This window comes from Parus major, chromosome 3, assembly GCF_001522545.3.
Source record: "Parus major isolate Abel chromosome 3, Parus_major1.1, whole genome shotgun sequence".
Taxonomy (NCBI): Eukaryota; Metazoa; Chordata; class Aves; order Passeriformes; family Paridae; genus Parus; species Parus major.
In genome coordinates, this window is record NC_031770.1 from 60,657,230 (window position 1) to 60,675,674 (window position 18,445).

Consider the following 18,445-nt stretch of genomic DNA (forward strand, 5'->3'; position numbering starts at 1 on the left):
GCCCTTTTTGAAAGGCTCAGCTGACCTTTCCTGAGAGCTAAGACAGAAGTGAGCTGCCTGTGATATTTCCCCCTCACTCCTTGACAGCTCCATATACATAATACTTCCAACTGGCAGCTGACATTTACATTGACTGAATAAAATGACCTCAAAGGAGAGAGGCTTTCTGACATAAAAAGTTTGTAAAATGATAGTGAACGTGTGTGTTCTGCAAAATAAAATATAAAAAAAGTGGGATCCAGTGAAGGGGGAATAGCTCAGTGGAGTTTGACAGTTTTACTATGTACCTGTGCTGCATTACAGTCCAAATTGCTCTTTTCTTCCTTGAATGTCTGGATCAGTTTCCTCACTAGCATTTCTATTACAACCAGCAATCAGGAAAACAGGAGCAGGAGAAACTGACTCTGAACTTGCTCCATCTTCTGGCTGCTGGGTTTTACTATCTACCTGTGAAATCCAGCTTCAGCCCTGGGCTTTCATTATTTCCTACCCTGTGAAAGTCTTCTTTAAAATGGTGATATCATACTCTGGGTACTCTCACCAAACCAGACCCCTCTAATGCTGCCAAACCTAAAGCAGTGCTGAGGTAATATTTGAAGACACAAGCAGGTATCAGAGTGCACAATGGCCTGGATTTTTACAGGAAGCCAGCTGCTGCAGTTGTAATAATGTTACCTACATGAAGGAAGATTCTGGTCTCCTTCTGTAGCTGTGATTTCCTAGTGATTCTGTGAATCCTGTGATTTCGGCCTTTGTGGGTCCATCCTCTCTGTCAGCCCTTTAGTAGATATAATAAAGATTTATACTCTTAAGGATTACTGTTGCTGTTGCAAGACATTAAGGTAATAGGCAGGAAGAACCCTGACAGGATTGTTTAGTAACACACTGAGGATGATGCAGTTTATAGCCTATCTCTTTGATTTTTATCTTTTGCCCTTCTCCACATCTCTGCTCCTTGGCCATTTAAATGGAAAACCTATTTAGATTTGACAAATTGCATTTGTGATTTTCACGTGTCATTTTTTTTATTGAATCAATATGTGCAAATAAAATCTGTAAGAGACTAACTCCTGTAAAAAGCTTGTGCAGCCTTCTGCCATGCAGCAGACAGTCCCTGACTCAGTACACACTACCTATCTAAGCTATTTCATAACCCACAGGGAAAAAACACATGGACAAAAAATAATGGTAGATCCACGAATTAATCTCTCACTGGGCACAGAGGAACTGAGGGTCTCTAAACATGTGATCACAATTTTCCATATCATGGTGTTTCCAGAGAATAATTTTGGGACATCCATTCATGCTGATTGAATATTTAGCTTTTTGAATAGTGGTTGCTGATACTCCTGCTTACAGGGCTAATTTGTTGCTTTGGTGAATTAAAGGAATTATTAGACCTTCAAATCTGTTTTCCTGTAAAACAACAGGCCATTATAGCTCATCCACTAGTCCCATACTGAGTGCAATAATTCATTTCTGATGCAAAAGTAATGTGTTTACATCAGACTTCTGGAAGAAACTAAAGACCACAGAGATGGAGAATCTGTCTTACCATTCAGTGTTCTGGATTGTTTGATTTATGTTAGTGTGCACACATACACACACACACATACACATACCTAAAGGCACATTATAGGTATATATCTGATTTCTCACATTAATTACTTCGGCTTTTTTTTCCCAGCCACCTTTACTGTAGCACTATATCTACACAATTAGAGATAATTCAAGCCTTATGTATTTTCTCATGAGGTGTCATGACAACTTTTTTGTCATGATTGAACTCTTTGTGTCATTTCATGTTTGCTTTTTGGTTTGTTTGTTCCATAGCATAGTGCCTAGCTTGTATCTCTTCTTCCTTAATGAAGACCTTTGCAGGTTTGTGTTGAAGCTATTTTCAGTGAACAGTTCCAGTTTACCAAGGGGTCAAGATCATTATGGTTGCTAATCTTAATATGATCTTCTGTATTTCTTTCATATTGTCTCATCAAAAGCAGTGTGCCCACCAGCTCAAAGGAAGAGATTCTCTCCCTCTATTCTTGTGAGACTCCACCTGGAGTACTATCTGCAGTTCTGAGATGGAACATAAGAAGGAGGAGGACCTGTTGGAACAAGCCCAGAAGAGGCCCACTAAGATAATCAGAGGGCTGGAGCAGTTTGGGTTATTCACCCTGGAGAAGGCTCCAGGGAGACCTTATAGCAGCTTTGCAGTACCTAAAGGGAGCCTACAAGAGGGAGACTATCTACAGGGACTATCCCCTAGTGACAGGACAAGGGGGAATGGCTTCAAACTGGGAGCAGAGTTAGATTAGATATTAGGAAAAAGTTCTTTACTTTGAGGCTGGTGAGGCACTGACATAGGTTTCCCAGAGAAGTTGTGGATGCCCCACCTTTGGAGCATGCAGTGCCCCGTTGGATGCAGCTTGGAGCAACCTCATCTAGTGGGTGGCATCCCCACCCATGGAATTAGATGATCTTTAACCCAAACCATTCCATCGTTCTATGTGACCCTTAGGGACATGGTTTTGTGCTGGACTAGGCAGTGCTGGGTTAACAGTTGGACTTGATGAACTTGAAGGCCATTTCTGACCTAATGAACCCATGATTCTAAGATTCTGTGTGTGCAAGCTATTTTTATTAATTAAACTCTTCAGTGGGTGAAATCAGGGCTGTCTTACGCTAAATATTTTTCATGACTTGACACCTCATGGTCTTGACACCACCATATGAATGTGATATAAGGTTAGATGACCTATCATTATTTGAATCTTCTTCTGTGTTCTGTTTAAATACTTCCAGATTTGGGATTTTCTCAAGTATACTATGACATAGAGATACTGATGGAAGGTCACTGTTCTTTTGTTGCTTTTTTTCTATGACTCCTGGAGGAAAGCTGTCAAGATCCAGGCTGTACTGCATAATTGGATGCTTTAAAATCCTACTTGAACCTCTTAAAGAAAAAATACTTAATTTTATTATTTTCTGGAACATTTTGCACATATGTTGATTGTAAAATTGTTGTGCTTTGTTGACAGAGCACTGGTTGCAGTTTAAAAATAGTCATCTTAATTAGTTTCCTAAATTGAATTCAGTTATAGTAACATATTCCAAAGTAGGATCACTAAATCCAAAGCCATGACATTAGAAAAAATGTATTTGTGGGAAAGTACTGCTTATTACTGCAGCTTGTGACAAAAATTAGCTTTACAAGAAAGGTGCAGTGTAAGGAGACTGAGGTGAAAAAACCCTCTTCCATTTTTAATTGCTTTACCATGCAAATCAATGCACTTAATTTACACTTTCCCTTTAATACAGATAATGTGGTAGCCAAATTCAGCACTCTAGCTGAAAACATGTAAACCTTTGGTTGCACCACCATTAGAAGGTGATAAAACTTGTGAAACATTGTATTTTAATTTGTTATGAGACTTGCACTGCTGGGAAGTCATGGTTCAAATTTGCAATTGTTGAATCTTTGAATAAATGCTAGATAGAAGAAAAATCTCAGGAGTATTTCAGGAATTTTCAGGACTAGTTCTTAAGAAATTATTCTGGATTTACATTCTTTAAAAGAAGAATGTGAGAATGAGATTGTACTGTAACTTCTCTTTTTTCCTTTTGAGACAATTATTTAGTTGCAATATGTGAATAACTGCTCTCAACCAAACTGCTCTGTGAATTTGATTTTTATTTGCTTTTTATTTATTACCTGCAGCACAGGTGAGTTTCTACTACAGTATTCCTTTGGTAAATTCACACATGTGCTGTCATTATTAGAGCTGGGCACAGAAGCCATTCCCCCTCACACTCCTTCTTGCTGTGCTTGCTCTCAGGAGGGACATGATTGTTTTTGATGGCTGTCTGGCTCCAACTCTGTCTTAAAAATCCCACTAGAATTTTGTTTTGGTTTTTTTTTCTTGGGAGACATTTATATAAATAGGAATGAGGAACTCCAGAAACTATGAAATAATTTCATTTCCATGCAAACAGGCTCACTGTGGGACATTTTTCCAACAGAAAACAGAATTCTATCAGATCAATTGCTTCGGTGCACAGCTTGTATTTAATTTCCAGTCTTCACCATCACACAGGTTTATTGCAATGTCCATATGAAATAAACAACAGAACTGGAGATCCATTTCATATGGAGAGTCCATATGAAATAAACAACAGAAATGGAGAGCCCTAACATGCCTTCTACCAATAAGGCAACTCTTCCTCTTCAAAGGGGACTCAAAGCATCTTTAATGCCTGTGTGGAGGAAAGACACTTAATCAGAAGACTTTCTTGAGAAATAAAGAGGAAGCAGATCCAGACTGGAAGATGGAGAAGCCAAATCCTGTAACATTCCATCTGTTCTGGTTAGCGAGATACTTTCTTGGTTAGATAAGTAAATGTTTTACTTGATAGATACCCTATGGCTAGTATGGTTCCTGCCAGAGGTTGGTTTGTCTCCTGCATATTTCAACATGATGCATTAATGAGAGAAAGTGCTCCTTGGCAAACCAGAAGACAGCTTTTAAAATAGGGGCTGAACTTCTGTTCCAAAGAAGAGGAAACTCTTATTTTCTAACTTTCTAATTGCAAAAATCAAAGGCTAAATTCTCATTTAGCAATTTATTTTAAGAGCTCATCAGAAATTCTCTCTACTAGCTTGGAAAGTTATGCTCCATCCAATCTGTCTTCCCACAACTGAAGGTGAAGTCTGTTTTCTGGAATGTTCCTGCAAGAAAAAATATCTTCTCATTGAAAAATGAAGCTTCTATGACTAGGGGAACAGCTGGACTTCATTGATTTTTAACTTATGACAAACACCCCTCATTATGTTTTGCAGTATGAAGTCAGCTTTCGTTACATCCTGCGGAGAGAGAATGTTATGTTTGCCTTCCTGATCGGAGAGAATGTTATGTTTGCCTTCCTGATCGGGCTGCAACAGTTTATTCATTTCCTAGGAACGCTGGTTCAGTACTTCTCTTTTTTTCAAATCACTCAGGGAAAAATTTGGGAACATCCAAGGTTATTTTAAAGCAATTTTCACTCTGTATTTCATTATACTGTCTCCCTGAACTGCTCGGATATCCAAGAGCATCCAAATGACACTGTCACGGAAGCATGTCTTCATTCTGTCAACCCATAAGCACAGCAGTGCTCACATACCCACACACACATTACTAGCACTTATGGCTTTGTGGTTGTTAAGTCTATGTGCTAATCTGAAGCAGGTTGTTTTGGCCTCTGCTTCTTTTCTGTAAAAACCCAGCACCACATTGTGATATGGATGTGCTCTGGAGCACACTGTTAGCACAAGGCACAGCTCTGCTGCAAACTCTGCTGCCTTAAAATGAACCTGAAATGGATGACTGGGATTTCCATTATCCAGCAAGGTGCTTAGATGACATTAGAGTGATAAGGAAAAAAGACTTTTTAAACAAGAATTAAACCCAGTGAATGTACAGGCACTTTGATTAGCTGTGCTGCCATGGCTGGTTTCAGTAGTTTATTATTAAGGCCAGAGGAAGAGCTGTCAGGTGTAGAGCTGGGCAGTCTCTTAAACCTATTGCTGAACAGATTAATGGAAAGCTTAATGAAACATAGTTTGCTTAAGAGACCTTTTGAAAGGGATCGATTTGGCATGAGCTGGATTTTTATTTTTTTAACCAATACAATGCAAAACTGCAGTATGCCCCATCTAGACACAAATCTAGAGTTTTTTGACTGAGTTTTCCTTGGATTTTAGGGATTAGTTTAGTATTATCCCTTCTCTTTCCTTCCCTGCCTCTCCCAACCAAGGGTTTGAAGAGCAATCTCAGTCTTAATTCGACTGAACAAAGCAAATGCTTTAAGTAAATGCTGCCCTGTAAATAACACAATTCTTCCCCCTTGTGGCATTTCTAGCAAGAATCACAACTTGAGATGTTTATGGTAAATATTTTGCAAAGCTGACAGGCACAAGCCCTTGTGTTACATTTGTAGCTACAGGCAGGGAGAGAGAGGAGGACAGCAGAGGTCTGAGGCAGAATGTGAAGATGACTTGTGTCACTTTTGACATGAGTTCAGTACTGCACCTTCAGGTATGGTGGTGCCTGGCTACACCAGCTGCCCTGCAGTGCATGGCCTGGTGGGCAGTGTCTGGCCCTGCTGAGAGGCTATTCTGTTTCCAAGGGACTCGTGCTCTGCCAGTGACTCCATTTAACTCCAGTGATGGCTGGAGTCAGCCAAGGTAGCAGACCCCTGCAGAGAAGAGTCACCTCTCAGCAGTGCCTGATAACCTGCTCTTCTTACCCTCATCCCTCATTTAAACAGAACCTGCCAAGGACTTCTGGCATTTGATATGCCGTCAAAACAATGAAGATTTTGTTCCCCACAGGAGATCATTCATTCCTGTGACCTGGAGCAGAAATGGCAGAGGATGATTCTTTCAATGTGGCATTGCAGAGCAGAGAGTAAGTTTCAGAGAAATGGCAAGTGAATTTCAGTATATAATACTATGTCATCCATTTTATGAAGTTATCAACATATAACTCAGAGAACAGTTTTGCTCGCCACTGCTTTTCCTGTAGGCACTTGGAGCAATAAATCTGTATAGCAAATAGCTCTGCTTCTCCACATTTATCTTCATTGTTTAATGACAGATCCCTGCACCAATATCTTACTTTTGAGCAATATTTGAGCTTTTTTTAGGTTTGTAATGAAAAAGAAAACAGACTTCCTGGAAAGAAGGGAGGGGAATGCCCTTGGTTCATGTCACAGAAATTCCTGTTTGAAGCTCTGATTCTTCAGCCTCAGCACATCTTTGAGCCTTGTGAGCAGCTGTAAATCTCTCTTGGAGACGTCACTGTATCAGTGTGTAGCTGTCAGAATAACTACCAGGTGTTACAAATGGGACATTGTGTAATTTAACAGAAGAAAAGTACTCCTGTCATTAAAGTCTTTGCAACACCTTTAACTAAGGCAGAGCTGAATAGCATCTGCACATTTTTCTTTCACTTCACACTGAAGACAAGGTAAGGGGCATACATTTCCACTACAATTTTTCCTCCTTGGAAAATCAGAGCCTATGTCTGATTTTGACATGTTAAAAAAAAACACAAAAACAACACAAAAACCAAAAAAACCCAACCCAAACCAAAACAAAGAAAAAACCAACCAAAACAACAACAACAACAAAAAAAAACCCCCACAGACATTTTTCAGTCTGTTTCAAAAGCCTAGCCTGGAGAGTCCCTATAAATTCATGCTGCAGTAAACCAGCACTTTTATTTTTCATTCTGAGTCTTAAAATAGCAACAACCTCCTATTTAATTTCCCTGGTAACAGTATGGAAGAAAGTAGAGTATTCCCTGGCATAGATCTGCAGAGAAATAACTGAATTTCATGATGAGCAATTTCAAAATATCATCTGTTTTATCACTGCAGGATATTCTTTTCCTTAATTCTCCCAAGAAACCTTGCCCATAATCAAGTCTTCTTACACTATCCTATTTGTTCCCACACAGGTTCCCATGTATTTGACTACCATGTTGGTCAGATCCATCTGCTGTTTTGCAGCACCACAGATACACAGTGTCCATAAGCCTGATGTTCATTTTGTAGCTGCTGTGTGTTGGTGGAAATCTGAGGTCATTAACTGAATACAGCTGAGGACACAGAGAAACTGGCCCCAACATTGCAGCTTGGAAAATTTCTGCTAAAAATGACAGATATATGGGTTCTACACAAAAATGTTAGAAAATTGGCATTTTTGGTCACCTTCTCTGGTCAAATCACTTAGGCATAATGAGGAGGTGGATCACTAAGGGAAAAGCCAGTGTCTTTTGGGCTGGGGTAGTGCATTTCAGGGTCATGGAAGCAGCTGCTCAAACCATGGTCAGTTTTAGAAATCCCTCATAAAAGTCAGCTTTGTCAGGGTTATACAGCACCAGTTTCCTTGTGCTATTGATCAAAGTTGGACACCTTGTCTTTATATTACCTTGGAAAAGCAGCTCATGGCCAGCAGGCAGCTGATTCCTTCCCACAATTGGACTGGGAAATAGTCTCCTGAGAGCCAGCTGAAAACACATTTCATGGAACATGTGTTGGAATATCATATCTCCAGTAAGATGGAGACATATCTGCTTCTATCTGATGACTGTGTCCATGCCTGTTCATAATTATGTTGATGTAGCTTCTGCTGCCTGTCTGTGATGGTATGAGTGGATGCAGGCCAACTGCGGGGGTGATAATGGATTATTGGATTACAGCGGTACAGCTGGCAGGTCCTGGTCTAGCAGCTACAGCTGTACATAAGCTTTGTTGGGCAGTCATAGTTTGCAGTTTGGGATACCATTGACTGAAATTTAGGATGCAGCATCACACATTCCTTGCTCACAGTGATATGCTTTAAAATGGTTGGTTTTATCCTTCTGTAACACAGCATACTCAAGAAGGCACTTGGTACTGGACAGTGATTTACAAACTCTGAGCCCAGGACAGAGGGAACTACTTCATCTGACCACCTGACAAATCAAAGCTTGCATTTCACCCACTTATCCCCACACTGAGTGTAGCTATTTGAGAACTTGATTGGAAGATGTTTGAATCAAATGTACACGAAAAGATAAAAAACCCACTGGTTCTCTTGGCAGTTATTCCCATGCTTAATTCCCCACTCCATCCCCATGCTTAAAAAAAATGGTGTCTATTTTCCCACCTAAAAGCACAAAGGACTTTTCACATGATACTAACTTCAGTTAATATCATGTGAGATAAATCAGTTCACATCATGAGTTCTTCTCTGCTGGCACAAAGGAAGCTGGTACCTCCTTCTGGTGCAGGCATGAGGACAACAGAACTGACCTAAGGCATAGGTGATGCACAAGCCTTAGCCTGGCTTCTGTGTGACTCCCCTGGTGCAGGCAACTGCTGCTGGCATGGGCTGCCTGCCTCACCTGCTCAGCACCACCTGACCCTAGGGATCTGCCTTTCAGTGCAACTGCTCTGGTATCTCTGCTGCAGAAAGGGTGGCCACCACTCACAAGGAGGTGTAGGCAGCAGTAAATGAAGAGCCGAGGTCTCTTCCTATCAAGAAGCTGCAACTCCAGAAGTTTGCACTCTGAGGCAAGCTTCAGGAAAAAGCCTGCTTGCTATTTACTTCTTGAAGTAAAGTCTGTCCTGAGAATACCAGGCCAAACTAAAATGCATATTGATTGATGCGTTGTCTTTCCTGAAGCTGTATCACAAGCATCAACACAGTGCCAGCTATATGTCTTATGTTCCTCTGCCCTCTGCATAAATTGGGCTTCCCCATTTGTCTGACCCTACAGGGAATTTGAACTGGCTTATTTTTGTAGAAATGCTGTACTTCTGCTTTGTTTTGCTGAAGGATCACTCAGTTACTTTGGGAGTGCATATAACTACTACTAATGATGAATAATATTGTTTAATCTGAAAGAAATTATGAGATGACTAGAAACTCCTCTATTATTTCTTTGAAAGCAAAACCCATGATTGTCCCAGACCCAGGGACAGCAGGAGTACCAGAGCTTGTAGGCTCTGTTTCTGGCCCTCATGAGCTGTGGGTAGTCATGCTGCTGGATGCTCACACCCAGCCTGCCATGGCTGCAGTGGCTCTTGCTGGGAAAGAAAGGGTAATTTCACCTCTGTTCTGGGGCAGATGTAGGCTGAATCACGCAGCACATGTTCCTGTGAATCATACTGTTTTTATGACTTTCAAGTTCCTGGGGCTAAGAACAGTCCCTCAATACATTTTCCTCTAGAAAATCAGTGCAGCACCTGAATGTGAGGCTAAAGGATGTGCCTGAACAGCAATTCTGTGTCTACTCTCAGCACTCACCTTTAACTCAAGACAAACTCAGGCTAAGGTAGTCCTGCTGCTAAAGCTGCCATTCTTGTTGTATGTTGAGGCAAGGCCATGCAGAATAGGTACCTCAAGGTTATCAAAATATGCCAATATTTCAAAGAGCATGGTGAGGTCAAACTGGGCCAATATAATTTCTTGGCACACACATATACATCTCTATCTATCTATCTATCTATCTATCTATCTATCTATCTATCTATCTGTCTGTCTATCTGTCTATCTATCTCTCTTTCTTTTCCAGCCGGGTCACTATGAATTGTTACACGCTAGAGAAATTAATCTCAGCAAAGCCTCAGTAAATGGATTATCAGCTCTGTCATACACTTGTCACAGACAGGATGACACCTGGGCATTGATATATGACATAGACAGTGTCTACCTATTAGCACAAGTCCTGCAGCTGAGACCACAAAAAGCATGGTCACAGCAAGGGATCCTTTTGTTTTGTGCCAAAAGTTTTGACCAGACAATACCATCTTTGCATATAGATTTGATTGTCTCCAGTCTTGGTGAGACCAAGAAAGCAATCTGCGCATGACACTCATCCATCCTCTTCCCCTCATCTTCTTTTTATTTCCCTCATGCACTTCCCTTCTGCTTTCACTGTATAAACTTGCCATTGTTATTAATGCCTTGCTCCTTGTTCCTTCCTGCTTTGACTTAATAAGGTAAGAAGAAGGAACAGCCCCCATGAAAGAAATAAATATTATTACTACACAGGGATGAAACTACACTGTTCCTGGGTTGTAGGCTTCCACATTGTCATTGTGCTTCTGGGAGTGCCAGAAAAGGCAGCTAAAGTCCTTAAAGTACCCATATCACATAAGCTATAACATTCTGGAAAGTGTGCAAGGAGTGCTGAATATCTTGGGCAGATGAATCTGTTCCAGCAATAAATTTCTTCTCTGAGCTCATCCTGCTTGCAAGATGACAGGTGCAGTCCTTTGATGCAGCACAGGCCTTAAGTGTGTAAGCATGGTGTCAGAGGACAGCTGTGTTTTACCATTTACCACAAATGCTGCCTGTGCAAGAAAAAGTGGAGATTTTCCTTGATGTGAACTGCTGTGAGCTCTGAGTCTCCATGTATCAGACTGAGTGCACCTGGGAAGGGATCTCAGAGCACAGGGCAAATAAAATGTCAAAAAGACTTTGATATACTGGAGAAAAAGGAAAGCAGGAATTTTTTTTATATACAAGAAATTTTGTCAGTTTAGATTTCCAAAGAATCCAGATACAGAAGTACAATGTATATATGAAAATCCCTTTTTTAAACTATGATTTTTATCCTGGAAATTACATCTGCACATCAGTCACTTCCCTTACAGTTTCTGAACCTTTTATGTCAGCCAAGTCAGATGGGGTCTCCAGGTCTCAAAGGTATTCACATTCCTGAAAGCTACAGATAAATCAGCTGAGTGGACTCAAATGAATTTCCCTTTGGGCGAAATTTAAGCAAAATAATTATTGCTCTCTCTTTCTAGCACTGGTCACCCACTGCATCAGGAGCCAGCCAGCATGTATGTTGGTGTTTGCTGCCTCTGCCTTGGGGTGGCCAATGGGGAATGTTGTGCTGTTGCAAAGGAGTTAGATGAGCCACCCCAGGCACAAATCCATAGGAAAATACACCTCCTTGTTTTACTTGCTCACATTAAAAAAATGTTCAGTCAGTCCCAGTACCGAGTCTCCTGGGCTTGGAGGGAGTAATAAATGTTGTTCTTGCTGTAGTCCATCATCCTTTCCATCCATACAGCCCTAAATATACATTATGATTAGGAAATTAATGAGATTTTTGTGCTGTTTGAACTAGTATTGATTCCACTCCAGAAGCAATATGAGGCACAGTAGTATATCAGGGACCTGAAGAGACACAGGTTGTTATGTGCTGGAAGGGCACAATAGGAAGAGAAATGAGCTCACATGATAGATAATACAGAAAAAAAAAATAAATTGGAGAATAACTTCTAGTGTTTTCTACTTTTTATTTTTCATGTTTGACAAAAGAAGAGTCCTGAAAAAAGCTCTCTTGAAATAAATGTTCCCAGGCTATTCTATTTTCTAGTGTAGAAGAGCTTATTCACATTATCTTGTTCTGACAAAGGCTTTACAAATTGCAACAGGGCCGATTTTTAGTTACAGTGTGGAAAAAACCTTTATCTCTTCTGAGAAACCTTTGTGAGAAGCAGTGGCTCAGCCAGCAGTCAGTCCTGGTTCTGAGTCAGGACAGTAGCTGGAGGTGCTATTGCAGGGAGCCACCAGTCAGCTGCACCGGAGCCACAAAGAGATGGGATCAGCCAGCCACCACTGCATTTTTGATGGAATTTTTTTCCCACCTTCCTCTCAAAGACCTGTACCACATACATTTCAGGTGGTATTTCAGCTTCTCTTCTACTTGGTAAAGGATTTGTTGTTGTAGATGTTTGACAAGCAGCTGAGATGCGCCTGAGAGCAATACAGGGAGACCAAAGTGCTGTGGAGTGGCATAAACACATCTAAGTGCTAATGCTATTTAAGGGGGACTCTGACCTTGCTGTGACCTGGCAGGTAGAGCTTGTCTCATGCACTGGATCCACGCAAATTTCCTGGTTCACTTTTTCTCTGGTTGCCTAATCCTTCCTCAATGACACTTGGAGCACAGTACCTGTTTGGAGACTCCCAAACAGTTGCAGACAGGTTGGGTGGCAGGGCCTCAGGTAGGATTTTAACCACCTAGGGCTTGAGGTGAGGCTACTGCACCATGCAGCACCTTTGTGCCGAGGCTGTAGGAAGATTAATTTTTGCTACTTTCATTTGCAGTGGGATTTTTTTCTGTTTTGGGTTTTGTTTGTTTGTTTGTTAGTTTTTTAATATGAGATTAGGCTTCCTACCCATCTCTTCCTGCTTGGATGAGAAACAGCAAATGGAATACTGCACAGTACTGCACAGCCACAACTGTCTGATCACATTCAACAAATAATAATACCAATACTTAGTGTTAAAAAACACACTATAGAGAATGTCTGTCTAGTCATCCATCCCTCATTCTGCAAAGGGAAAGGGGAGGTAAAGTCACGAGACTTCCTTCTAATACACACACCCCCACACTCCCACACACACCTTGCCAGCTGCCCTTAAAGGTGATTGATGCTAACAAGTATAAAGAGAGGATCAACAGAAATCCTAAGCACCTCTGGAAATGATGACATGGCACCTCATCACCAGCTTTATAGGAACAGAAAAATAAATTTGTCTGCATTAAACAAATTATTAACAGTGGTTAATTCACTTGATTCAGCAGTTGAAAGCTTGTACCCTTTGTTTTCTTGTGTATTGCTGGGAAGTACATGTTGTTGAAGCACAAGAAAGTAAAAGGGAATTCTGTAATGATTCAGGCTTTTTGTTAATATTTCAATTCCTATTTATTCACATGTATCTGAAAGGTGGTAAGAGAGATGATAAAATTGATGAAGTGTTCATTTCATTATGCTATTTCTTGTCAGGATAGGCTGGCCATATTTTCATATGTACTCTGCAGCAGTCCTGAAATAAAGCTGTCTGACTGTACAGCCACACTGTGCACAGCCAATGCAAACATAAGCAGCCCTGCCTCAGGGACACAGTGTAAATTTACATTTATGCTGACTCCAGACTGCCGTCCCCTGGTTACCTTGGATAGTCCAGGGATTTTGCACCCCTGTTTCTTCAGGCCAGCTGGCAACACACACCTATCTAGATCAAGTTGAATAAAATAAGATTTGATTGCACTGCTAAAGAAAACATAGCGTGAACAATAGGGTGACTCAAAGGTACCAATATTCCAGTGTTATTTATGTTAGGTGTTACTTCAGGCTGTATTTATTTATTTTTAAAAACCCCAAACACTTAACTGATGGGTTTGTATGCTATTTGTCCTGTTACCTTGTGTTGACAGGGGTAAATGGGTCTGGACAGGAAACATCAGGACACAACAAAAATCTCTAGAGGTTTATTTTGCCTCCAAATCTCTCTGCATTTGCTTTTAGCTTTGAGCTAAACCACAAAAGCAGTAAATTTTGAAACTGTAAAAAAGAGCAATGGGTTAGAACTTATGATCTGTACAGGATTATGCTTTCAGTAAGGAAAAGTACAGGGCCTGGTTAATGTTTAAAGGCTTTAAGAATAGTAGACATTGAAATTTTTTATGTGAAAACAAATATATACAAACCCAGCTTTTTACAATAGTTAAGAAACACTGACATGTAGATATAAATTAATTTAGCCTAATTAACTACTTCAGAGACATGATCACTGCTATCAACTTTGTATTATTTAATATTCTTTAATATTATTAAAATATCCAGATTTAATACTATGAAATCTCAGGTGACAGTCAGAAGTTTCTTTTTTTCATAAACTCTTTTACCATTACAGTATTTTCACATGCTTTGTGCTTCTACTTAACGTTGGCTACTAGAAGATGATCTTGAAGCTGGTCAACTTTCCCTTATAAAGTCCAGTAGCCCTGGTGAACCCAGAGTCATAGGATTCAGCAGGCAGCTCTCCCCCAACCCAGCTGACAACCTCATTATCCATCTTTTGAAATATTTCAGCTGTGGAAGTGATACACTTATGTAACATGTACTTGAGAAAAATAAAACCATCTCTGCTTTTAAAGGGGAATGCTCTGTACTTCCTGCTACCTTAATTCTCACAATTTCTTCTTTTTCTATTAAGTGTGAACTAGAAAAATATCATGAGTGAAAAATAGTGATGATCAGGAAAGATGAAATAGAAACAAAAGGGCAGATGAGAACACGGGATAATGCTACCTTAAAGAGGTACTTAAAAATATTCCAGTTCTTCTCATTTAGAAATAATCCTCACATCACATCACAGCATTTTCCATTTTACTTGGAACCACGATCTCTTCATGTGAAAAGGAGCATTAGAACAATGAATAGAACAAAACAAACATCAGCTTAGTGTTTCTGTGACCAGCAACCATAGGAACTGGAGCTGGGAATCTAGCAGTGTGTCCCTCACCCATGCCCCAGTGCCTGAAATGGCTGCAGGACTTGTGCCCCCACCACCTCAAGGTCTCTGTGAACAACAGCTGCTTCTCTGGCATGGTAGATACAGGGGATTCTTTCCGATGGCCAGACTTGAAAGGGTCAATCCCGGATCAAGGGTTCATCTCTGCTATAGCTGCAGAGATGTAGCTGCTGTGAGGCTGAAGATGTTGTAATGGATTGTGTCTGCAGCAGTGTGCTCTGCCATGTGCTTGGTGGAAATGCAGCAATGCTAAAGACTGAAATCTTCAGCCAGAGATCTCCACAGTTTCTCATAAGTGGATCTTCTGCAGAGGTATCTAGGCAAAGAAGTGCCAATGTAGACCATGATTTCATGTTACAGCTACTGGAATTGCCCTTCCAAAAGGTCTAATGCACTGGGAGAGAAGAAGGAATGCGGTTTGGCAGGCAGAGTGGGCCTGATTCAACCAACTGCTTATGTGTCACTGAAATCAATGGTGCTATTTAGGGGCTTAATTGCTTTGCTGAATCCAGGCCAAAGAGACAAAAAGCAAGATGGTTAAGCTGCAAATCTTGGATACATATCTTAAATCTTGAACACTTACGTCCTTTATCAATATTATGATTCTTCCCATTAATTCACAATTGTTCAGAAAAGTTTCAAAGTAAAATGCCTTACAATGCCTAAGACCCTGACTTAGTAAACATTTTGGTGTACCATGATTTATGCAGATGATGCCATTTTCTTAAGAACAGAAAGAACAAGTGAAGTGCCACAACCGGCTGTTTTTGCAGGTCAGAGCTGTATTTAATATCTACAGCATTTAAGCATTCCTACCAAGGTTATACAACTCCTAGAGACATCTGGACCTAATACTGAAATGTTCCAATTGCAATCTGTGTGTGCGTGAATATTCTTGTGCCAGAATATTTATTTAAAACTGTCTTTAAAAGAGAGAACAATAAGTTCAAGGAGTTATAATTTTTTTCAGTTGTTTTTCTTTCAATAACAAACACACCTCAGACAAATAAAAATTAACAGTTTCAATACCAGTGTTGAAATAATGCTTTTTCTCACTGGTTAGTCAGTATCCATAAAGAATGGCTGCATTTGCCCTAATTAATGCCCCATTTTCTGGAAAGGCTTTAATTAACATCTGACATTTAAGCAGCACTACAGTGTGGTGTGCAATTATCACCTGGCCTACTTCAGTGTGATTCAAACGCTCTTGGAGAAAAAGATGCTTTTTTTTCCCTGAAAGTTTTATGGAACTGAGTAGCAACAGAGACCAAAGAAAATGAAGGAAAGAAAGACAGATTTTCAAAGAAATTTAGGGTGGAGTTTTCCAGTACAATTAGCTCATCCCAGTAGCTGGCTGCCCCCTCAAAAGAGGGGGAAGCACTCATACACCTCTCAGCTTTGCCCTGGGCCATGTATTTCTAACTACCTCTCCCCAAATTGTTAAAGCCCTGAGTGCCATTGGGAGAGTCAGAACAAATAATGCAACTGAGCCCATTTAATAAGTCCATGCTGCTAAAACAGAATGGCCTTCCTCCTCAAGTTTCCTCCATCTTCTTTCCCCTGCTTTGTGTCCCTCAGGCTCTACCAGCAGCAAGCCAAGCTGGTTCAGTTCCTTAGCCCTGGAATCAAAAGAGAAACTAGTTGCTGTGCTAAAACAGTTTCCTGACAGTTCAGTGAGCTCATCTGGCTCACCCTTGTTTCTCACTCCCAGAAAGGAGAAGGAAGAAGTGTGGGACCACCACCTCCCAGTGGAAGTGAGCTGGTATTTTGTCTTGTGAAATCAGATCTTATTTTGTGTAGGATGGTACACCACACACAAGCATGTTTTTGTACTGTATATATTTTCTATCAGAAAATCAGTGTCTAATCACATGACAGTGTTGGTGAAGTGAAAGGTGAGAGCATGTGGCAGGGATCTGATGGCCCTTTTGGCTGGATTGAGGCCATTCTTCCCATGGTGAGCTGTAACCAGAGAGAGGACTTGGTAGAGCAAGAACAGACTTTACCATACAAGTTCAAGTTGCTTTATATGGCACGGAAACATGGAATGGTTTAGGTTGGAAAAGACCTTCAAGTCCATAGAGTCATACACTAAAGTAGCTATTAATGTTTAAATACCCAGTATTTGCTGGGTCACTGAGAGTGTGAGCAAGCACCAAGCTGTGGCTGAACCTCTCTCCTGCTCTCTGGCTTGATGAATATTTCATTATGCTAAGTTAAGAGAAGCAGCTTTTGGCAAGGGGGACAGGGCTCCTTTCCCTCAACTTCCCAAGAATACACCACAGCCTCCTGATCAGAGCACCTTCCCCAGAGAAATGAGCTGGTCTGCTTTGGCAGAAGAGGGCATGGCTGACATTTCCCATGCTGTGCTACAGAGGCAGGTGTTTCTTTACCTCATCTTCCAGCCATGCCTTGCTGGAGCTCAGAGTCAGCTCTGCAGAAGGAGGTCCTTAAACAACATGGACAGAGAACATAAAATCAATACATTGTGATAGGGTGGGTACAGAGCTACCTGGGAAGAGCTGAGCCCTTTGCTGACACATCCAGTCACCAAATACTGTGTGAGAAATAACACACTGGAAACTTTGATGCATGAAGTGAAGGAGGGGCTGACATAAAAGTACTGATACAGTTGCAGTTCCGAGGTACTCAGGGTGACTGCCCTGTCCCCAGGCAGCCCCTGCCTAACAAAAACCAAATGTAACTTAGCACATGGGGCTGCATTTAGAAAGCTGCAGCAGCTCTGGGGTATTTCAGATATCTGCAGTGAGGACAGGAGAGACAGCTGGGGTAGTAGTCTTGTTAGCTAACTTGATATAAATTGTCCATTCCCATGAATCACAGCTGTCAGGCACCAATGGGATTTGGAAGCCTCTAGGGTGAGGCTGTAAGGAGAAACTGAATATCATAATTTTGGATCCAAAAATCTAAATTTTAGAAATATTTCAAAAATTTAGGAATAAAATGCATGTGGACACATTTTTATGTGGATCTAGTCTTTGGAGTATATGTTACACCATCCTTTAACCTGCCACACTTTCACAGCTTTCACACAGATGATATTTGCCTCCTAAAAATTACAGTCAAGGGACCTTTTATGAACTGACTGTGAGTTTATGTGTTGGTGAGTATCCAATAATTCCTGAGCTATAAGCCCAGATCTGTCATCTATTTGTTCCATTGCTCTGAAAGGAGTTCGTAAAAATAGCACCCATAGCTCTGTATCTATTGGAATTCAATATTTCAGTCTGGCAGCCTTGAAACCAATAGTGAAGCACTGCTCTTTTAGCCAGTACATCATCACCAGCTCCTGGGTCGGTGACAGGGAATGGGCACATTCCATATAATTCAGGTGGTGACCTGACTCTCCTAGGTCAGTACAACTTCAGCAAAGCAAGGAGAAAATGTTACTGAAAACAGTGGAATTATTTGCAAGAATAAGATTATGTGACTTTGCAGGACTGTACATTTTTTCTCTTTTTGTCTCTTATTGTACAGTCAGACATCCAGGGGACTAGTCACCATCCTGCTGAAAGTTACAGCCTGGTCTTTAATGTCTCTTTTCGAAGATGATCT